The 25,238-nt window shown below is 42.1% G+C and overlaps 2 pseudogenes; one reads left to right on the plus strand and one right to left on the minus strand.

Annotated features, from left to right (window-relative positions):
- Positions 1-17,970: 17,970 nt before the first annotated feature.
- Positions 17,971-18,089, minus strand: LOC134944564 (5S ribosomal RNA; annotated as a pseudogene).
- Positions 18,090-19,768: 1,679 nt separating this feature from the next.
- LOC134947651 (5S ribosomal RNA) lies at positions 19,769-19,887 on the plus strand (annotated as a pseudogene).
- Positions 19,888-25,238: the final 5,351 nt, after the last annotated feature.

Raw genomic sequence — 25,238 nt, forward strand, 5'->3', positions numbered from 1 at the left:
CCCTTTCAGTCTCCACTCTGTAGTCAGTTCGAAGCCTCGCTGTGTAGTCTGATGCACTGCAGTTGTAATCAATGGCCGGGGAGCGCCTGAGAAAGGGAGGCCCTGTGTGACGTGCCCCAGGTGTCCCCATTTATACATATGAAGAAGAAAGAACAATTATTATAAGGAAGTAAATATTAAAATGATGGCAATTGTAACCTTTTATTGGCTGTGTTATTCTTCTCTTGTAACTCGCTAAATATCAGAGATAAATTAACAGACAATTTCTGGGGGGGGGGGGGGGGTTTCTGCAATGTAGCTGATTTCCTCGGTTTCAGAAAGATTGCACCTATATATTTTTGGGAAATCACACTGTCACATTGCATGATGTGAAATGGAATCTGTTTCATGAAAAGGTAGGAAATTCTCTGGTGGGGATAGTATAGTGTTAAATTTTGCTGTCTGAAAGGACTGCAGAGTTGGCGCAGAATAGGTTTTCGTAGCTGAGGGGGGCTGTGGAAAGAAGGTATGTAGTCTTACCTGCCGTAGCCTTGGAAATCATCGTACCAGTTCATCTCCAAACAGGGCCTCACCTGTAAAGGGTGGGTTTTCCACGCCTTTCCTGGAATCCGTATCCGCAGTCCACTGGCGTAGCCATAGGCCCCTGCGTGCTGACACTGCCATGGCCGTGATGCGTGCATTGAGCAAACCTATTTCTTTTATGGCCTCTACCATAAAATTTTCAGAGTCCTGTATATGCTGTAGGAGTAAAACTATCTCCCCCCTGGATAAGGAATCTAACTCGTCAATTAGATTACCTGACCATTTAGCAATGGACCTAGTGATCCATGCGCAAGCAATAGTGCGTCTCTGGGCCACCCCAGCAGCTGTGTACAGGGATTTGAGAGTGTTCTCAATTATGCGGTCAGCCGTGTCCTTTAAGGAGGATGCCCCAGGGACAGGTAAGACTATCTTACGTGACAACCTAGATACCGATGCGCCATCAATTGGTGGGTTTTTCCCATTTTTTTTCTATCATCCTGAGGAAAGGGGATGGATGTGAGTAATCTCTAAGGGATCTGAAAATTTTTATGAGGATTAACCCAGGTTTCTCCAAACAGAGCTCTTTTGATGCAGGAAAAGTAGCAGAGGATTTCATTTTTACATTAAAATAAGATACCTCCTCCTCCTCTGTCACCTTATCAGGAATCTGCAGAACGTCTCTAATAGCTTCTATCAGAGCCTGTACCCCCTGTGACAGAGCTGCCCCCCCCCCCACCACCACCACTGAATCCACCTCACCCTCCTCTGAGTCTGATAAGTCATCATCAGTATCAGCATGCAGGATTTGAGCCAGTGTACGCTTTTGTGGATAAATGGAAGGGGTCTGAGGCGCTTTTGTGATGCCTGAATCTCTATTCATCAGGTCATCCACAGATTGTCTTAAGGATTGCGTCTCTTTCTCATTCTGGGATCATTTGTTAGAAATAGTCGAGATCATCCCTTTCAGTGAATCCAACCATGCTTGTTCGGACCCACTAACCTGAGAATGTGTACTATCCTGAGTACATTGTAGTGATCCCCCTGGGGAAAAACACTCTGCCGTGCATGAAACACACTCCTTTGACATTGTAATTGTGAAATCACACCCCACACACAGGAAAAGGTTAAGCACAAGTAACCCACACAGAGCTCTGCTAGGGAGACACATAGTATTTTGGAGCCAGCCACACAGCGCCCTTACTGCTAATTGCAAGTTTAGCTGGGTCGCAGTCTAAGTACCCTGATAGGTGTTTAGTACACTAAGACGCCCCCCCCCCCCCCCTGCTATGACCCCCTGGGACCGCTGAGGTAATCTGGAGTCCCTCCGGAGGCGCTGCGCTTCTCTGTCAGTCTGTCACTGTGGAACTGCAGAGGGAAAATGGTACTGGTGAGCTGCTGAATCCGCTCATAGTGAAGCCTCGCCCCCTCAATGGCGTGCGGTCTTCCCATTTTTTTTAATACTGGCTGAGGTGTTTGGTGCTTAATACAGTGAACCAGGGGCCCTGTAAGCGTATTGCCAGGGTGGGTATTATTATTATTATTACATTTTATTTATAAGGCGCCACAAGTGTTTTGCAGCGCCATACAAAGGACAGTACAGGGAAACAAAAACTTAGCATTACAGTAAATAACAGAAATAGAGTACAGGTAACAGAGAGCACCACAATTCTCAAGACATAATACAGCTAAGATGTAAGTAGTGAGGGAGTGATCATCGTACTACTAGGAGCTGGCGGCCATAGGTAGAGATGAGCCTTTACCAGCAGGAGAAAGAGCGGGTAAAGATGGTCGCTGAGTAGGTGAGAGCTGCAAGTGAAATGTGTTGAGAAGAGGGCTTAGATAACAAGAGGAAAGAAGGCCCTTCTCTGAAGAGCAAACAATTTAGTGGGAAGGGTCAACAGACAGATGACATGAGGTGCAAGCGGGAGGTAGCCTGAAGGCAGTATGTAATAAGAATGCCAAATTGATTTCTCACAAATATTTAAAATGCTCGCTCTAATATATATTGTAAATGCCTGCACCTCTTATTACCATATACGATAAAAGTGCGCTGTACATCGCAAAACACTGTATCCCATAAGAGAAAACAATACACCCACACATTATCTGAGTTCCAAAGCTCATTGATGTATATATTTGTTATTAAAAAGGATATGGATTTAATATATATTACAAAGTACAGTATACCTATAGTTACATGGTTACACTCACACAGTAAGCAGTTAAAACATAGTTAAAACACAGTTACATATAGTTACAGTTAAATGCCAGCGATACAATACCATATCTTTCTCATATAAATTTGTCCCTCCATATGACTCTCTCTCTCTCTCTCTCTCTCTTTCCTCTGTAAAATCATGCTGAGACTTCAGCTTCCTCTGAGACCAAAAAGGAACTACTTTCCTGTGTGACCAGCAGAGTGTGTTAACTAGTTTCTGGGGGAGGGGTTCATGTTGAGTCACTATTCTCTTTGTATATGCTGATCAGGTTCAGCCTTGAAGACTGACAAAGGGCTGGCCTGAGTTCCCTGTCCACTGTAACATTCATTGTTCTAACAAAGTGATTTTAGCTTTAATACATGTAATCATAACTATTTGCTGCAATGTCCTACAACTTCATAACAAGTATCAAATTAATCCACACATTAAGCTGGTTGTTTTAATAGTAAACATGACCGGTCTATCTTGTTTAGTTCAAATAATACACATTCATGACATTAATTCATTAGATAATTTTAAATCATCATGATGTCTGGCGCTTGATATTATTATAATTATGTACTGTATGAAATAAGTGTCGAATCCATCTCTGTGTCATGTCCGTGTAAATGCGAGTGTTACCATATATGGCTGTGCTCGCTGCGCGTATTTGCAAGTATAGCGACTTAAATGTGTGTAGTTTGTATGTTCTCTTTATGTAATATTTTTGACTTTGACAGTCCACCCTTTGGCAGTAAACAATAACTGCCATCAATTATTAACATAAGAAAAAAATATTTCATACCATAATCGGTGACCTAGACACAAGTATGTATGCATTTCGCAAATCAGACACTTGACTATATTTGGGGAAGACAGGGAGGAGGACGAGACATCCTCTATATGCACTCGGCGGTCACGGGACCACTGGTTGGGTGTGGGACAACATTCAACCTATAGAGTATGCTGGGACAGTGCTTTGGCCTATAATGTCTGATTTGCGACGAACATTTCACACATACATGTACCTACGTCTTTGTACACTGATGTTTGTATTCAATTGAGGTTCTGCTGGGTAGGTGAAGAAGACACAAACAAATCGTGACAGTGACATAAAATTTTCATGATCAACATATTCCTATCATTTTCTGAACATTGTTTCCATTTCTGGAACGTATGCTAGGTCTGTTTAATCATTGAACAAGGGTTATAAGTAGTGTCCTTCCTAAATAACGTAAACATTCGGAGTTCGGGGAGAGCCACTCATAAACCTTTCTTCCACATATATTAGTGAGCTCTTTATCTGCAATGTGTGAATAGCCATTGTCTGGCTGTTCCTGATTACCTCTGAACTCCATAACTACTAGAACTTTGATTTTTCTCTGACTTTAACAAACTGATCAGCGAATCCTGGGATCCTATAAGGAAATCACTCCTTCCTACAGAACCAGTTCCAGTCCCACACTCGACTCCTCATAAAAAAACCTCGCAAAAATAGAATATCCTGAAAGAAAATGTTTGTCAGCGGGAAAGAGAGAAAAGAGAAATAGAACAAAACAACTCTTGTTCATAACAAATCAATTACAATGACCGGTCTTTCTGCAGTCCTTTAGTACGCTCAGGTAGTGTTCAACAGTGCCGCCTCTCAGTCTTCACGGAACAGAGTCTCTGGTGATACTTTTGCGATCTCTTTGCCTTGCTCTTTGAATACACAGTTCACTTTGAACACACAGTTCACTTTGCTCTCCACCTTGCTCTTTGAACACACAGTTCACTTGGAACACACAGTTCACTTTGCTCTCCACCTTGCTCTTTGAACACATAAACTCGATGAATGTGAGCAATAAACTACTTTGTCACGAGTTCTCTCCGGGTCAGCGACCTTCTTGCAGTGGGATGAGTGGACCCAAGTCTTTCTTTCGGCGACCTTTAGTGCTGTCAACAAATCTTGGTATGGTCCTTCCCACCTGTCTATTAGGCAACCTGAGCGTAAGGGCAATCACACAGTCTCTTGGTTCATAATCAATACAGTTAGCATTTGGCATACCAGCAATCAACAGTTTCAAGTTCTTTTGTCAAGTTTTCAAATGCTGGCTCATCTCAACAAGGCACTGTACTGTCACCTCATTGGTGTATTTCTGATCATTGTGCAGATCAATCATGACATGAGGTTGTCTTCCAAAAACAACCCCAAAAAAAACACAAATACCAAAACCAAAACAAATTTCGAAGAGGGTGATTCGTAGAGTGAAGATCTGGGAGTGGTTCCGAAGCTACATAATTCTAGTGGCAGTATCTATAATCTCAATAGTACAATTTCAGGCTTTGCTCCTACTTCTAGGCGTACCATTATCTACACACAAATTTCTGCGCAATTTTTCTTTGCGGTAAACACAGCAGCATCCGTGGTGGCAGGAAATGCCTCTACCCAGTTTGAGAAAACATCAGTGCACACCAATACATAACAATAATTCCTAAAGGGTGTTAACTGTACGAAGTCGATTTGTATTTCCTGAAAAGATCCGTCTGCAGGAGGGATATGGGATGGCTCTGTTGGTATTGCTTTACCAATATTCTTCCTCAAGCAAGTAAGACAGGTCATTGCTCTCTTTACCTGCATGAGAATAGAATCCTGGCACACACCAGTAGGCTCTCATCAGCCTGCACCTACCCTCGTTGCCTAGATGAGTCAGACTGTGTGCCACCTCAGCTAGACTTGGAAGGTATGCTCTGAGGGCTACTGGCTTACCGTGTCCACCTGCCCACAGTCCTGAGGACTCCTGGCCATACCCCTTTGTCCTCCAGACTGCCTCTTCCTGCAGGGAACACAAATTTTTGTATCTTAATTTAACTATCGTGTGTTTGCAATGTAGAGTACCATGAGCATAACTCCAAAAAAAAAGAAGAAGAAAAAAAAAGAAACATCTCTAGAGGAGAGAAGGAAGAAGAAAATGAAAAAGAAAATGTCAGGTTCGCCATTCACCAACAGACATATCAGTGTCTATACAAAATTTCCCTTCACCAGTTTTCCCATTCTCCACCCTTTGTGCATGACAAGGCACACTGCAGTAATACTGGTGTCATCGTGCTGTTGAGATATACTGGGTTCGGGCAGAACTCTGAAGGACCTAGGCATGTGGAGTTTGAACTGTACTTGGGTCCATGTATTGTACCACCCTGTGTGAACGCAAAAGATGAAGAGGAAACTGTAGAGAAACAGAATAGAGGTTGGTGACAGATGAGTTTGTAGAGGTGAAGAAGATTTTATAAAAATTTGACAACTGGATTGGGCACTACGGGGAAGTGATTCTCTACTTGGTCTACTCCTTAAAAAAATTTCTGTGTGTCTTATCTCTACTGGGACTATCCCAGCCATCAATCCAGTGTCCTGTCCATCCTAAGTTCATAGGGAACCCGGTATCTGTGAGTTAATTTTCTCTACCTGTGATGGACATGCATATAGAACAGTGAAATGTAACATTAGTAAGTTGCATTTATTCTGTTCGTCCCATTAACCGAATCTGTGTTTTCTATATGGCTTATGATTCCTTACTATATGTCCCTTGGTCCCGTCTATGTGTTTAATAATGTGTCTTGTGTTTTCTGTCTAGGGGATCTATATTGACTATGTGTCCTACTACTCCTACAATCTCTGGCAAAATGCCCTTCCTTCCTACAAGTGTAACATATTATTGACCATTAGGGATCTGGGGTTTTGACTGATGGGTCTTTCCTGTATGTGCCAGTATACTTACCGTCCTCAACCTCTCCACCTGTTGTTCTCTGCACCTAGCACTATTCTTGTGATGTTTAATAGCACACTATCTAAAATTAGCTACTGTGACCCCTTTCCAATTTTGCAAAGAAGTCTGCACCCTGACACTCAATGCCTTATTGAGCCCGTCCATTTGCACAGAGACAGCCACCTCCCACTTGCCGAATTAGTGTTTACCAGTGGTCTTATCCAGATGGAGAGTTTTCTATTTCTGCAAAAGACAAAAACAAAATTTTTTTTAACAAGCTTCTAGGTCATGCAAAGTATTTCATTCAATCCTTCTCATCCCGTATTAAGGGACTGTACGTGGTCCAACAAACATTTCCAAGCTCATCTTTACTAGGGGCATTACTAGGAATGAATACTTCTTATATGGTAACTGAAAGAAATACCCTGGGGTTTCCTTGTCTCTGTCCGCTTTCCTACTGGCAAATACTAATGTGCGGACAGGTTTTTCTCCATTTCTGATGTTACTTTCTTTATTTTTTTTATTTTTGGGTTTTACTATATATGTACACGAATTATACCATACTTACCTGTTCCACTGGTCTCAGCCACTTCCCCCACAGGATACTGCTCTTCTTTTACCGGTTGGATACTCCTCTGGGTACATGATAAATGGCTGAAAACGATCAGGTCACCTTCTCCTCCTAAATAAAACTTCAACATTCATTAGTACATATATAGGTTACAGTCATATTTTTCAGATTTTTTATTATTTTCTATAGTTTGTATGCTGGCCGTAACTGCTTCCACATCTACATAAGGCGGTGTACTTGCATTCTCTTTTCTTTTTTTCCTACTTATTTATTGTTGCTACAAGTTCAAACAGTTCTTATATTTCCATTCTTGTCTTATATGACTTTGGTTAGACATACCACCTGCAATACCTTAGGATCAAACTCACCAACCCCTCTTGCTGTCACAGTTTTAAACAATTTGTATGTCTGACCCTTTGTTTTTTGGATTTTATCAGACATATTCTTATCCTTAAGTTCTGCAATACCTCTGGTTCAAAGCTGCTCACCTTAGGGAATGGTACCCTATTTTTGTCAGTCATACATTCCCATTCAGACAAAAAGTCTTCAGCGTGTGGACCATATTTCCCACACATAATACTTTTTCCTTTAAACTTTGCTGACCCCTTGGGCCGTGGCTCTTCAACCTGAACCCTGGTTACAAAACGTCCATCGTTTGTGCAATTGGATCCCATCACAGACTTTTTCCTTTTACGCAATCCCCAATGCACAATACGAATAGACGGTGAAAGTTCTCAGAGCGCTTTCACCCACTCACCGCCCACGTTGGGCAGTACTACCATACACTGTCGATAGCCAAGGCAATGTACCCAACCTAGGGCCCTATCTGACCTATATTTACTGGAAGTTTTTTAGGAATAACTTACCCTTTCCAGTAAAGTATCGGCCGTTGCAGATTATCCTGAGAGAGACCAGCGAAAACTCCCTATGCACTTTATAATACACAAATCACGCTTTCGTATGCTCTATGCAGCGCTAATGATACCGCGATTTTATGCAAAAGCTCGTAAAAAGGATATCAAGTTGCGCTACCTATCGCACCCACAAACGCGCGGTCCAATCGCACAGCATATAGGTACTTGTTACTTATCTGCCGTACAACCACGGGTCGTTATACAAACTGGGACCCTCAGTCCGGAGCGTAATACCAAAAAAACAACCTTTTAACTTCAATACTTCGCAATACAATGCACTATCACGCTCCTCTACAAATCACCTCACGATTTGCGTATTAAACCTTATACTAATGTGAGTCAGCCTTCTCACGCCACCAAGCCTCCACTCACTTGATGTACCGAACGACGGGATCCCGAATTACTGGGTTCGAATTTCACTCACTCCTACGTTCGCTCACTCAAGTATACTTGGTTTTTCTGTACAGAAAATATTTTCATACAGATAGGCAGCTTTACCCCAGAGGCAATACAGTTTTTTTAAACTAAATTTAGAGTAACCTGCTATTGAAATCTGATAGTTATGTGCTATTGTATTAAATGTCTACTATCCCACCTTTGAACTAAACAACACTATTGTATAATTTGTACTCAGCGCACGCATTCTTATGCACTTTGGCAAACACGCGACTGTGCGTGTCTCTTACGCTGCGTGCGCAGTCCTTTACTTTGTCCGAGACACGTGTACAAAACCCTGCGTCCGCAATAAAACAAATCATACAACTCTATAAATGTGAGCAATAAAACTACTATTGCCCACTAAACACAACAGTTTCTTTCTGTATAAACCTTTACAACTAGGCCAGACTATGTTTGTGCTTTACGCTTACTTCCTTAAATATTTATTTTAGTTTTAACTATATAGCAACAAATATCTCCGGTTTCACACAGGTCTAAATGAATCTAGCAATAATCAATCATTTAAATGATATGATTCAGATTTGATAGCTATCTTGCAGAACATACACTGATATAAATATACACATAATTATAATAATATTATATATAATATATATTTATATAATATATATCACTTGACTCTCATAGAACCCCCACACAGTACACACCTACTGAATGAATGCATTTCCTTTAAAGTCTCTAATTTGCATATCAACAGAGGTTCATATGCCTGTTCAAGAGAGTAGTGGGACAGGTTAATTAACATTTCAATGTCTATCCTAAACTAGCAAGCAGAGTTAACTGAATCCTAGAGGTAAAAGAAAAAAAAACTTTTTTTTTATCTGTGTGTAATTCTTACACTAAGTATTCATCTCTTAACTCTCACTAGGCCCAGCTGAAACTATTTGTAATTGACTATGGCATGGGTTAAATAAATGCATTGGTAACTCATAAATGGTGTTTCATGTGACCAAGGAAAGCTGATTATTGAAAAGCAGACTGAAAATCAGCCATTTAGAAAAATGACCTTCCCAAAATGGCCACTGCTCCTCCCCCTTCCACATCCATGAGGGTTACACAAAATGGTGGACAGGCCATGTGGTTAGTCCAAAATGGAGGACAGACCATGCGGCTTTCTTTGTCACAAAGTAATCACACATCATTCAAGCATCAGAAGTTATTTTAGGCCTGAGTTAAAAATAAAAACTATATCAAGGCTATGCAGCAACTTTTAAATGTACTTTTAACCCTACTTAACAGATAAGCAATCCAATCTGAATCAAACACAATATGACTTATTTGAACCTTGTTTTGCAACAATAAAAATACATTTTAGCATCTTAAATACTATGAGAAACGCATTGTCCCTTGAATTTCATATCAGCGGCTTACTGATACCACAACAATACATTAACGTGGATGTTATTTTCATCAGCTTCTCAATGCGCCCATTGGAGCCGGTCAATTACAGCCGCGTTTGTAATGTACAGTGCATCATTAAGAACGTGATATCGCGGACCAGCGCCCATCTAAGAATGCCAAATTGATTTCTCACAAATATTTAAAATGTCCGCTCTAATATATATTGTAAATGCCTGCACCTCTTATTACCATATACGATAAAAGTGCGCTGTACATCGCAAAACACTGTATCCCATAAGAGAAAACAATACACCCACACATTATCTGAGTTCCAAAGCTCATTGATGTATATATTTGTTATTAAAAAGGATATGGATTCAATATATATTACAAAGTACAGTATACCTATAGTTACATGGTTACACTCACACAGTAAGCAGTTAAAACATAGTTAAAACACAGTTACATATAGTTACAGTTAAATGCCAGCGATACAATACCATATCTTTCTCATATAAATTTGTCCCTCCATATGACTCTCTCTCTCTCTCTCTCTCTCTCTCTCTTTCCTCTGTAAAATCATGCTGAGACTTCAGCTTCCTCTGAGACCAAAAAGGAACTACTTTCCTGTGTGACCAGCAGAGTGTGTTAACTAGTTTCTGGGGGAGGGGTTCATGTTGAGTCACTATTCTCTTTGTATATGCTGATCAGGTTCAGCCTTGAAGACTGACAAAGGGCTGGCCTGAGTTCCCTGTCCACTGTAACATTCATTGTTCTAACAAAGTGATTTTAGCTTTAATACATGTAATCATAACTATTTGCTGCAATGTCCTACAACTTCATAACAAGTATCAAATTAATCCACACATTAAGCTGGTTGTTTTAATAGTAAACATGACCGGTCTATCTTGTTTAGTTCAAATAATACACATTCATGACATTAATTCATTAGATAATTTTAAATCATCATGATGTCTGGCGCTTGATATTATTATAATTATGTACTGTATGAAATAAGTGTCGAATCCATCTCTGTGGCATGTCCGTGTAAATGCGTGTGTTACCATATATGTCTGTGCTCGCTGCGCGTATTTGCAAGTATAGCGACTTAAATGTGTATAGTTTGTATGTTCTCTTTATGTAATATTTTTGACTTTGACAGTAAGCAAAGCTGAGATGTTCAAGGCATGAGGCAGGGGGATGGAGGGAGGAGGGGGGAGTATGAAGGGAGAGGAGGTTGGAGATATAGGGAGCAGTGGAATTAGAGATGGCCTTGTATGTGAGGGTGAGGAGTTTGAAGAGGATTCTGTAGGGGAATGGGAGCCAGTGTAGATTTTGTCGAAAGGGATTGACAGATGTGGAGCTGCGGGAGAGGAAGATAAGCCTAGCTGCGGATTTCAGGACAGATTGGAGGGGAGCAAGATGGGAGCAAGCTTGGCCAGTGAGAACATTGAGTAGTCAAGCCGTGAGATGACCAGTGAGTGGATGATAAGTTTATTTGCACTGTGGGAGAGACATGGCCTGAACAGTTGCATTCTGGGAGAGAAAACTGGGTACAGTTTTAGATGGCTCAGTACGCCCCCTCATAAGCGATGCAGCCACGCTGTTCTGAGCTTGGAGACACAGCCTGCTCTCAGAGCCGCGCTCCGTACCCTCATGCCGCCATAATAGCCGGCGACCCACTAAACGGGACACTGGCCTAGTAATCACCACTCTTCAGTCTTCTGGCTCTGTTAGGGGTGGCGGCGTGCTGTGGGAATGTATGCTCGTCGTGGTGGGGCTTGCGAATGGTTCCCTCAGGAGCTCAGTGTCCTGTCAGCGGGGAACGAGACCATTAACCCTATAGGAGGTTCGGCCGTTCCCCAAACCCCTAAGTCCTACGAAGCAGGCAGGCTGGTGCCAACCAGTCCTGCCTGAAAATAACAAACAGAAAAATAAATGCAGAAAACTCTTCAGGAGCTTTCATAAGTGTGACCGGCTCCTCCGGGCACTTTTTCTAAACTGAGTCTGGTAGGAGGGGCATAGAGGGAGGAGCCAGCCCACACTATCAATTTCTCAAAGTGCCCATGGCTCCTAGTGGACCCGTCTATACCCCATGGTACTAATGTGGACCCCAGTATCCTCTAGGACGTAAGAGAAATATAAAGAAGCTAAATAAATATACTGTACTGTACATGCTGGGAATTAACGTTAACAAAAGTAGTGAACCTTTCCCAATAAAACGAGAAGGTAGCCATTTTCTCATTTGAACTTATATATAGCTTATTAATTCATTTGAAAGTAGTGAAACCACAGAAACATAATGATGTTACTACTACATATTAGGGAGCTAAGTTGCATGTTCATAAATACTGAGACCACAAAATACTTGGCTCCACTGAGAGAAGGAAATGGGTACACATGAACACACTATTACAGCAAGACTAAACTATATAAAATGTATTGCTCAATAATTGCTCCTTGAGACAAAAACAAACATATTTCTCATGCACTACGATTATCCCCAGAGGTATTTGAAGAAAACCAGTAGCTAATTAGATAATAAAAACGTCAAAACTAAATAACACAGAATTTCTTTTCTTTATATATAAATTCATTAGGGGAAAGTTTATAAGAAAATCAACCACTGTAAATTATATACTATTTATTGAACTTAATAATACATTATTTAAACAACTTTTACTTTCATTAATCTGACTACGTATGGTCCTATCCTTTTGGTCAATGCAAGCTCTGGGCAGGACACCAAAGGCCCAAGGACATAAGCAGACTTAGAGGCGCAGCCTTAATTGCACTGCTTTGCAAGTGCAACCCTGCCTATGGGTGGAGGACAACGTGATCATAGCCCTGTCTGAATTTTAGTACTAAAGCTTTATCACATACATTCCCTGTGAGAGGTAAAGAGACAGGCAAAACGGTGAGGATCGCAAGAGCTGACCTGAGTATAGCTGGTGTAGATTGTATATGTATGCTGTATGTGGAAGGATGGAAGTCGCATCGTTATCATCCATTTGATATACAGGAAATGCCTCTGCAGCTGTTAGTAGAGACACACTTCTGCAGATCACCTGAGTACTATGGTGATTTGCAGAAAGGCCACTTTATATGTTGTCAGAGGTCTGGATGTGATGAGTCTGACACAAGGTTTCCAGCACATAGATCAGTCAATAAGGAATGGTGTGTATACTACTGTGAAGGACTCTCAGACAAGTCAAAAAGGTACATTCATATACCTTGCTCATCCTAGCTGGGGCTGAGGCTGTTGATAAGGCAGACCTATTTATCTACTCAGAGGAGGAAGATGAGGAGGGTCCAGAAACTGTAATAAAAAATGTTTGATGTTGTAATAGACAGCTATGCATTTAACAGTGCTGCAAAGACTCTCTCTCTCTCTGAGAATATCCAGTCATATGCTGCCAGATTGAAACTACTGTAAAAGGAAAAAAAAATGTGATTATGGTACATTATCAAGTGAGCTCATCAGGGACAGGATTGTGTTTAGTACTTATAATGATGTAGCTCATGCACATTTATTAAGTGAGAAGGAATTAACACTGGACACTACTATACTCATATGCATGTGGCATGAGCAGTATAATAAAAGTGTGGAGTTTAATAACAGTCTGATGTATGGAATACGTGCAGCAAGATACACACTGTTCATATATTGGCATCCAGTGGTGGTTGTGACAGACGACCAACCCCTGATTACCATTCTCAGCAAACACCTGCATACTGACTCAGCACAAATTCAATGTTTCATGCTCCAGCTCCAAAGGTACCATCTGGGTGTGGTGAACAAACGTGGAAAGGGCCTACATGTCGCTGATGATTTATCACATGCTCACCTCCCAGACTCCGGTGTTCCTGATGCTGATAAAGACCTTGATGGCATGGAGGCACTGGCGTATCTATAATGGGTACAGTGTGTGCAGTGCACACGGGCCCTTGGGTCCAGAGGGGGACCACACCGCACACACTGCACCCATTTCTTCTATACTTACCTTTTAGGGGTCCATCGACAACTGTGTGTGGGCCCCCTCCACTCCTGTAGCCATCACCGCCACTGCTAGCGCACTGAGCACTAGAGACTCTGGCACTGTGGCAGAGTCTACAGCGCATGCGCAGGACTCTGAAAAAGTGGCGTGGTGGCCATTTTTCTGAGTCCTGCACATGAGCTGTAGACTCTGGCACTGTGCCAGAGTCTCAGGGCTGAGAGCACTAACAGAGGCGGTGACGGCTACAGGAGAGGAGGGGGCCCACACACGGAGTCTGCAAACGGGTCCCTCCTCTCTAGAAATGCTGCTGCATGGAGGAGATCCGTGTTGCGACACTCAAGGATGAAATCTGCCAGCAGTTGTCTTGTGTTGGTCTGCATAGCTGGCCTTCGTCCTTCAGGGACCTGCTTCATGATCTCAAGTCTTTCTTTGCCTTCTGCAATGAATTAACCCTCTCAAGCAATGCCAGAAGATGCAAAACGTAAATCTCCTAGAGATGCTGCCATCTTTTCCCAATCATTTCTGTATACCTTATAGAAAAGCATAGATAGATGCATAATGTCAAATAATGTAACAAAATGGCATTAGTGCTTTGAACCTGCTGATTGCTCTTCTATAAATTAGACAATAAGGAGAAAAGAAGACTCTTTTGTGGGCGCACTCTTAACTTTAAACAATATGTAGATTAGTCAGAATAGATTAAAAATCAAATTTTAATGGTTTCACAAAATTAAGATAGTCAGTGGTTTATGAAGAAAGTAACAGTCAAAAGGTGACAATATATTCAAATAGCACAAAGTGCTGATACGTGATGGAAACTGAATTCCGGCTGACAGAATAAGTTCTGAGTGTTGTAAGCAATAGCTTAAATATTAGACGGTACGTTCCAATGGTAAGCAAATCCCTGTTTTGTGTTCCATGTCAGAATATACAAATAATACAGTATGGATACTGATTTATCTTAAGGGCAGGGCCGGCGCTACCACTAGGCAGCTTTAGGCAGCTGCCTAGAGCGCCGGCCACTGGAGGGCGGCACTTAGCACAGCAGCACATTAACATGAGGGATGAGCGGGATGTCCCCACGCAACCCACAGTACCAGTTTTAAAAAATATAGATTTCTGCGGGTTCCGGAGGGGCGGGGTGATTGAGGATAAACGCCGGCAATTGATCAGCGGCTGCAGCCGCCCGTCCCTCAGCAGCTGCAGCCGCCCGCCCCTCACTAGCCGCAGCCGCCCGCCCCTCACTAGACACAGCCACCCGCCTCTCACTAGACGCAGCCACCCGCCCCTCACTAGACGCAGCCGCCCGCCTCTCACTAGACGCAGCCGCCCGGCTCTCACTAGCCACAGCCGCCCGCATCTCACCAGCGTCAGCGTCCACTATGGACTATGGAGCCGACACAAGCAACGGGAGCAGTGCCTCCCCGCCAACAGCAGCAGTGCTATCCTGGACGGCATCGTGATCCGGGAGATGGTGGCAACAACAGCATGGAGCAGTATTCCCACCATGGCTTCCTGGCCAGCGGTAAAAGATGCCGCTGCCTGGAGTCACACCCTGGACAAGTGACCAAAATTCACCCTGGCTGGGGGAGCAGGAGGGTTGGATTTATGTATATATGACTATGTATATATGGAGGCAGTGTATATATGGAGGCAGTGTATATATGGATGTATATATGGAGGCATTGTATGGATGGATGTATATATGTATGTATGTATGTATGAGAGAGACAGTGGATGTATGTATTTATGTGAGAGGCAGTGTATGTATGGATGTATGTATGTATGAGAGACAGTGTATGTATGTATGTATGTATGAGAGACAGTGTACGTATGTATGTATGTATGTATGTATGTATGGGAGAGGCAGTGTATGTATGAGAGAAGCAGTGTATGTAGGAGAGAGGCAGTGTATGGATGTATGAGAGAGTCTATGTATGTATGAAAGAGACATTGGATGTACGTATGTATGTATGTATGGGAGAGGCAGTGTATGGATGTATGTATGGGAGAGGCAGTGTATATATGTATGTATGTATGTATGCATGTATGTATGAGAGAGACATTGGATGTATGTATGTGAGAGAGAGGCAGTGTATGGATGTATGTATGTATGTATGTGAGAGACAGTGTATGTATGGATGTATGTATGAGAGAGACAGTGTGTGTATGTATGTATGTATGTATGTATGTATGGATGGGAGAGGCAGTATATGGATGTATGTATGGGAGAGGCAGTGTATATATGTATGTTTGTATGTATGTATGTATGAGAGAGACATTGGATGTATGTATGTATGTATGTATGTATGTATGTGAGAGAGAGGCAGTGTATGGATGTATGTATGTATGTGAGAGACAGTGTATGTATGGATGTATGTATGAGAGAGACTATGTATGTATGTATGTATGTATGTATGGGAGAGGCAGTATATGGATGTATGTATGGGAGAGGCAGTGTATATATATATATATGTATGTATGTATGTATGTATGTATGTATGAGAGAGACATTGGATGTATGTATGTGAGAGAGAGGCAGTGTATGGATGTATGGATGTATGTATGTATGTATGTATGTATGTATGTGAGAGACAGTGTATGTATGTATGTATGTATGTATGTATGGGAGAGGCAGTATATGGATGTATGTATGGGAGAGGCAGTGTATATATGTATGTATGTATGTATGTATGAGAGAGACATTGGATGTATGTATGTGATAGAGAGGCAGTGTATGGATGTATGGATGTGAGAGACAGTGTATGTATGGATGTATGTATGAGAGAGACAGTGTATGTATGTATGTATGTATGTATGTATGTATGGGAGAGGCAGTATATGGATGTATGTATGGGAGATGTAGTGTATATATGTATGTATGAGAGAGACATTGGATGTATGTATGTGAGAGAGAGGCAGTGTATGTATGTATGTATGTATGTATGTATGTATGTGAGAGACAGTGTATGTATGGATGTATGTATGAGAGAGACAGTGTATGTATGAATGTATGTATGTATGGGAGAGGCAGTGTATATATGTATGTATGTATGTATGTATGTATGTATGTATGTATGAGAGAGACAGTGGATGTATGTATGTATGGGAGAGGCAGTGTATATATATATGTATGTATGTATGTATGTATGAGAGAGACAGTGGATGTATGTATGGGAGAGGCAGTGTATGAATGTATGTATAGGAGAGGCAGTGTATATATGTATGTATGTATGTATGTATGTATGTATGAGAGAGACAGTGGATGTATGTATGGGAGAGGCAGTGTATGCATGTATGTATAGGAGAGGCAGTGTATGTATGTATGTATGTATGAGAGAGGCAGTGTATGTATGGATGTATGTATGTATGTATGTATGTATGTATGTGAGAGGCAGTTTATGTATGTATGTATGTATGTATGTATGTATGTATGAGAGAGGCAGTGTATGTATGAGAGAGGCAGTGTATGGATGTATGTATGTGAGAGGCAGTGTATGGATGTATGAGACAAAATCAAATAGAAAGAGATAGGCAGCTGGATAGTAGGGTGCCAGGATCTGGGAAGGGGATACCCATCAAATAATTAAGGATGTCTTTGAGAGGGGTGGTATTCATGTGACCGCCGGTCAGCTGACCGACAGTCACATGACCTCCTCCATGAGCCCGACGGCTCACTATCCCGATGGTCGGCATGCCGACCAACAGGGACTATTTCCACTCGTAGGTGTCCACGACACCCATAGAGTGGGAATAGAACCCGTGGCGACCGCAGGTCGCCACCGAGCCCGAAGCGTGGCGAGCGCAGCGAGCCCGCAAGGGGCTTGCTGCACTCGCCCCTCCCCGCCGGGATCCCGGCGTCGGTATGCTGCCGGGATCCCGGCGTCGGTAAGGTGACCGCCGGTCAGGAGACCGCCGGTCACCAGTACTACACCCTTTGAGAGATACATCCTTGTTGTAGTCAATGCAGTCAGACGACTGGGAAATGTATAAGACTCTGCCTAATCACTTTCACCTTACTGACTGGGAAAGTGATAGTGTTGGGGGGCAGTAGGCAGATGTTTTGCCTAGGGTGCCAAGAAACCTTGCACCGGCCCTGCTTAAGGGCAGTATATATATCTCTCATATCCAGCCAATTTATGAAAGGAAAGAAAAAGAGTGGAAAATGAGATGGCAGTGTGAATATTCTGTCAGTGTTAGACACTGTGCGTGCTAAACCAATGAGCTCTACTAAACTGAGTATTCCTCACTGGTCACCCACTTGAGTACTGACCCAGCCCAACACTGATTAGCTTCCGAGATCGAACGGCTTCGGGCGTTTCCAGTGTGGTATGATAGTAGAGAGAATGAACAATGATTGGAAGCTCTGTAATCACTGATGAGAGTTCACGAATTTACATAGTTATTCAGGACAGATTACAGAGATAAGCCAATAGGGGAAACCAGATGGATCTGCTGCCCATGTTAGACAGGGACGTGGCCCTGAATCAATGGTGAGAGTGATCATAGGTAATGGAGTGATCCTTATTGCTGGATTTGGCAAATCATTTTTTTAATAATAATTTACGGCCAAAGAGCCTGAGATCTTTTTCCCATTAAACCTATTGAATGGTAATGTGGGTGAGAATGAGAGTCCTTTACTTAGGACTTCCACCTGATCTTCCGTTAGGATTCTGGTACTAAGATTAATAATTTGTAGCCTATCTGTGGTCAATACTTCCTGGTTTTCCGTATTGGGTAACGAGAGGTCCTTGGGGGATCCCAATCGCGATTGTTTTTGTCGGTGTTTCGCCCCCCCTCGTCTTGTCTTCCTCGATATTTGTTTCTGCCTCTTGAACGTTGACCTTTCCCTAAAAAAGGATCCTCACTGTTGTAGCGTTTGGATGTCAGTGAGGCTCCTTCCAAATGTTCTGTGGAGGAGTCTTCACTGTATGAGGATTCTCTTTCAGAAGAGGTGATGTCCTCCCTTGTGGGTCCTCCTCTACCTCTTGGGATGTAAAAATTCCATCGGAATATATTTCCTTGGGAGAAATCGCTTTTATCTCTGTGGAACTTATTGCATTTCCGTTCTATTATAGAGGTTTCATACGTATCTAGTTCCTTTTGTACTTATCAAATGTATTTTGGAAGGTGAGGTCCTTCTCCCAGGTTTCTAATGTTGTGCCTAGTTCCTCAATACTCTTTTCAACTTGATCTAAAACTAAATTGTCATGTTTAATGAGTATCAGGGTCAACTCATAGGAGCATTTCAGTAAAGCCGCTTCCCACTCAGCCTTTAAATTCTCTGTGGCCAGGGGAAAGGAAGGGGAAAGGAAGGGAAAACACGGGGTCATAGACCTCTAGGTGAGATTTTGGTTTTATGATAGTTCTCTAAGGTAGTAATGTCCCACATGAGTCTAATCCTTTTTTGTAGGTTTTTCTGTAATTTAGAAAGATATGATCTCCAATCTTTGGGAGTAGCTGGGTTCTGAAAGGTGTCTGAAAAATATCGCCGTATTCATCTAAATTTCTGCGTTTAGATATAAGTACTGTCTTTAATGAAAATGTAGTCATAGTATTCAGTAAGGTTGTGAGTATTAAAAACAATTGTAGGAAGTGTAACAGTTCTCATAGAACCACTGAGAAAGAGAAAGGTTATATTGTTATCTTCTTCCATTTGTCTCTGTTTTCTTTATCTCAGACATCCTGTACTTAGGCATTTTTTTTATTACTATTTAATAGACAAATCCAGCCAATTTCAGAATTAATATTGCATTCCATTCAACTATTGCCACCAATTAGATTTTTTGTGAAAGAATTCTCATCAGTCTAATTAGACTGGTATCATTGCTTACTTATTTTTCCCCCTTTCCTCCATTTCATGGACTCTCACCATTGATTCAGGGCCACGTCCCTGTCTAACATTGGCAGCAGATCCATCTGGTTTCCCCTATTGGCTTATCTCTGTCATCTGTCCTGAATAACTATGTAAATTCGTGAACTCTCATCAGTGATTCCAGAGCTTCCAATCATTGTTCATTCTCTCTACTATCATACCACACTGGAAACGCCCGAAGCTGTTCGATCTCGGAAGCTAATCAGTGTTGGGCTGGGTCAGTACTCAAGTGGGTGACCATTGAGGAATACTCAGTTTAGTAGAGCTCATTGGTTTAGCACGCACAGTGTCTAACACTGACAGAAGATTCACACTGCCATCTCATTTTCCACTCTTTTTCTTTCCTTTCATAAATTGGCTGGATATGAGAGATATATATACTGCCCTTAAGATAAATCAGTGTCCATACTGTATTATTTGTATGTTCTGACATGGAACACAAAACAGGGATTTGCTTACCATTGGAACGTACCGTCTAATATTTAAGCTATTGCTTACAACACTCAGAACTTATTCCGTCAGCCGGAATTCAGTTTCCATCACGTATCAGCACTTTGTGCTATTTGAATATATTGTCACCTTTTGACTGTTACTTTCTTCATGAACCACTGACTATCTTAATTTTGTGAAACCATTAAAATTTGATTTTTAATCTATTCTGACTAATCTACATATTGTTTAAAGTTAAGAGTGCGCCCACAAAAGAGTCTTCTTTTCTCCTTATTGTCTCATGTTCCCATACTGACTCAGGGTGCACCGCCAAGTAACATTAGAATTAGAAAACAGCGTTTTCTTTCAATCATTCGATTTTGGTATTTAGAAAATCACTCTCTGACATCTACTATATCCTGTGCGGTATTCCCTCCTTTCCATCTTCTATAAATTAGTCTTTAATCAGGAAAATTAACTGAGCAGGATATTTATATGCAGTTTCAAACTGCTGCGCATCACACAGTTTTCAGAGCTAAACCACCGTATTCACAGTCCAGCGTTTGAAGTCTAAAAACTCAAACTGGATGGGATATGCTGTCCTAAGGAAACCACATGCAGCCAATTGCCAGATCACCAGTAAGAGGGTGATTTATTTTTTTGTCTCAGCTACTTATCTCACCTATTAGGACCACTCTGGAAAAACCTACCAGTTTTCAAGAGCTTTAAATAATGTGGTTTTGATTTTTGTAAATCACATGCTCAATAAACACATTTTAGTAAATCTCTTAACAAGTTAACTCAGAGTTAACTTAGAAATCTGCATCTACATTGAAAATAGATCAGAATTTGTATATCATCTATGGTACATCCCATGACAATGGGGGTAATTCTGAGTTGATTGCAGCAGGAACTTTGTTAGCAGTTGGGCAAAACCATGTGCACTGCAGGGGAGGCAGATATAACATGTGCAGAGAGAGTTAGATTTGGGTGGGTTATTTTGTTTCTGTGCAGGGTAAATACTGGCTGATTTATTTTTACACTGCAATTTAGATTGCAGATTGAACACACCACACCCAAATCTAACACTCTTGTTATATCTGCCTCCCCTGCAGTGCACATGGTTTTGCCCAACTGCTAACAAAGGCCCTCATTCCGAGTTGTTCGCAGCAGATCATCGCATCGCAAACGGCAGGAAACCCACAAACTGCGCATGCGCAAAAGCGAAAATACGCATGCGCAAGCATAGCGATACGACACTTGTGCAGAATTACTACAAAGAAAACTGCTCGTACTACACAAACGAAAACGGGGAGTGACGGAGGCGTGGCAGAGGTACGGCTTCGCAATCCTACGACATGGGCGTGAAAGTGGGCGGCTAGTGTGGGAGTATGCATCCAGCAGTAGGCGTGTTTTTGGCAAAAATGCGTATCCTATGTTAAAAGTACATAACAAATTTTCGCTATCTTCACGCAGCAGAAGAGTGAGTCTGCAGCTACTCAGCACTTGCGAAGTACTGTTACAAGTGTGTGTGTGCTCTAATTAGCAATTAATTAGCAACTGAATTCACCTGTTGAGCATTTACTTGCAAAACACTGCTCTTACAAAATAATACAAGCAGCAATTATATGGCCACTTCATATTTGTATTGTTAGCACAAACAAATCTGACAAACTCACAAATAATGCACTGTATTTTTTGAACTAATAAAAATTAACTGATGTTAAATGCATGTTTAAATTATTTGTTTTATAATCTCAAATGTGACTAAACTAACTAATAAACTACATCAGCTAAATCTTCTCAACATAGACATATTCCTTTGTACACACCAAATAACATGAGCACCATAATGCAGCCTACATTTAATGTGACTTATTTAAAAAATAAATAAATAAAATAATAAAAAAATATGTGTCCATATCTAATACTATGGCATGTTGCCCCTAGTAACCCAAGTTTTTTTTTGGTTAATTTTTTTGTATATGTTAATTTAAGTGTTGTGCAAGGCATACAGATTTAAAATTACACTATGCAATGTTTGTCTTAATATTCTGATTGTTCCCTTGTTCCACAAATGTCAATATGCCATGTTCAAGTTTACAGGGCACAGTTTTCATGAGTGCATAACCTTTAATAAAACACACAAACAATTGTAAAGTAATTTTTTTTTACTTCAAATAAAGTTCAAAATCAACACAACATGGCTACAAATGAGCATCACATACAGAGATGGACATAGCAGCAAGCAGATGGCATTGGGCAAATGCACATAGCAGAACCCAGTACTATGGTAACCCCTTATTCTGCCAGAATTAGTTTTTTTCAATTAAGTAAGTGAACCCCCAGCCAGACTAAACTTTTAGGGGAACTGAGGTAGATTCCGGAACAAACACACAAACATACACAGCACGCTAGGGAGAGGAAGATGGCTCAGGTGTAGGCACAAATAACTCACAGGCTACAATTTAAAGAAAACATTTCACTTTGAGGGAGTTCTACATTCTGGCCACACAAGCCAAAATAAAAAAACACATCGAGGCAATATGTAAAACATGGGTGCTGCCCATCTGGAGAGACATCACTTTCTCTTTTTTCCCCCCGCCTGATGATGTTCTTCTTGGCTTGGTCTGCGGAGCGACCTTCGAGGGCCCTGCCCAGTGGGATGTTCTTCCTGGGCAGGGGGAGGGGAGGGAGCCGATGTGGCTGGCTCTCTGCCACTGTGGGCAAGGGAGACAGCGATGTCCTGGAGCCCTTGCCGCATGGAATTGGCAAGTTCATGGAAGGAGGAGGCGAGTTGATCTTGTCCCTGCCTGATCTCTGCCAGACCTTGGCAGAGTTGAGCTACACCTTGCTCCACACTGGTTCTGTGCTCAGTGAGCCGGAGCATCCTGTCCTGAAAAGCATTCAGGCTCTCACCATACCTGGCTATTTCAGTCAGGATTTCCGGGATAGCAGAGGGTTGGGTGGGGGGGGCCAGTTGGAATCTGGATGGGTGGGATTTGTGGTCCCACGCTGCCAGACACACTAGGTCCCTCCACCTCAGCCTCAGCCACATAACCCTCCTGTGACTCTACCTGCTCACCCCCCTGTGCTGTGTTATGTGCAAAGCAAATAGAAGAATGAGTGGAAAAAGAGTAGATAAAAACAATATGAGATTTTTGTTTAAATTAAAAAAAAAAATGTGTGTAAATTTACCTGGCAAGTCATGTGCATGGAGTATTTCAGGCAGGTCCGTGTCCATATAAGACACCCCAACCCCCTCCTCGTAGCTCACACAGTCCATCGCTATCTCCTCCAGATCTGTGTATTCCACAGTGGCAGCTGGTCCTCCCCCTGTTGCCCTCGAGGCATTCCACTCCGCAGACCTCTTGCCCTTCAGGCGGGATTTGAAGTCGGCCCAACTACATATGTGGTGAAAAACAGGGGCAAGGTAGTGTTACATTTTGGAAACCTGCTTTAATATATAGTACACATGCTATGCATTTGGTTGCTATAGGCAACATCACATCTAAGTTACTTTTTAATAATACTTGGCACAGAAAATGGACTGGCAATATACACTTACCGTCTTCGAACTTCCTGCGAGGTGCGGACTATTGAGCCAACTTCATTAATAGAATTAGTGATGTCCCTCCAAATTCTGTCTTTGGTTGCAGCACCCATGTTTTTGGGTCCTCGATGTATTTTTTGCATGGCCTGTGTGACCAAAATCCGTAACTCCCTCTTAGTGAATGCGGGCTGTCTTTTTTTTTTCTGGAAGTAGCCTGTGAGCTATCATCCTGACCTTCATCACCATCTTCCTCTTCACTAGCTGCTTGTGTAGTTTGTGTTTGAGCTGTTAGTCCAGAATCACCCTCAGTTTCCCCACTAGCTATGTCTTGCAGGGGATTCACTCCTAACTCCTGGGTAGCAGAAGGAGTTTGTATAGTACTGGGTCCTGGTATTTCTGAGTCTGCATTTGCAAAATCAAGCATCTGCCTCCGCAGTGCTAATCTTCTCTGTGTTAGTGCTGCCATCTGCTTCTGCACCTCGTCCATCTCTGCTGCCGTCTGCTCACGAGTAGCCACATTGCTGGTAGCATGTGTGTATGCACGAGTGTTCAGGTATTTATAGCTGCTTGCGTTTTCCGGTGCGGAATTCCGCGCAGGTGTATATTATGCTAATTGGTGCAGTAATTGCTGCACTGGCTATATGAACGCCTTGCATGCAGCCTGTGTGTGGGTGTATGCAGAAAATTACTAAAGCACGGTGGACATTTCTGAGTGAGCACATTTGAGTGAGTTTTGAGAGTATTTTTTTATTTTGTTTCAGTACATTTTTTTATGGCAATATTCTCCTTTTCATGTATGTTGTGTAAGATTGTTGTATCCAATAGTTTTTAATAGTTTATAAAGTATTTATTTTATATATGTGTGAAGACTAATATGTTTATGATGTGAAGTCATATTTTAATAATACGTGTGTGTGTTTGTGTGTGTGTGTCCGCATGTGCCCGTGAGAACTATACAAACTGTCCTGCACATCAATGTACACATATCAATAAAGTTGATTACAGATGACACCATACATTTCCAACCAATCACATGCAACCACAAACTATAAATATAAGCCCATATATGGAAAACGCCATTGCCATGATGCGCGCAGCAGCATTCACACGCCGCGAGCTGCGCGTACTAGTGGCAGTGATGGACCGCCGCGTAGGCCGCGCAGGGCCCTTTGTCCCAAATAGGGTGAAGCGTGAGGCCTACGCGGAGGTCCGGCGCTTATTGCGGACCCGCGTCCGCAGCCGGAGGACCGTTACACAGTTGGAGAGGCGCTGGAGCGACCTCCGCAGGCGTACGCCGGACCTGTTGGCGGAGCTCCGCCAACAAATCCGTACCCTACGTAGGCGCAGTAAGTAAAATATTACAGTGCATAACAGATTTTTAGCAAATACTTTGCATACTTTCACTAAGTGAGAGTGTGTAAATTAGCACACTTACAATAAACTTGTACAATAAACATGAGTGTGTGGGTAGGGCAAGCAGTACTGACTGTGTAGCAAGGTGCTTCTGAAAAAGTGCATGTTGTTGTACAGAGTTGCTACACAGGCTGTCAATTGAACCCAATAACTTGCTCAGTGTGGTAATTTTAATAAGGTTGGTTTTTTTTAGAACTGGAGATGTTGCCTATAGCAACCAAT

This window comes from Pseudophryne corroboree, chromosome 1 (assembly GCF_028390025.1).
Source record: "Pseudophryne corroboree isolate aPseCor3 chromosome 1, aPseCor3.hap2, whole genome shotgun sequence".
In the NCBI taxonomy this organism is placed as follows: Eukaryota; Metazoa; Chordata; class Amphibia; order Anura; family Myobatrachidae; genus Pseudophryne; species Pseudophryne corroboree.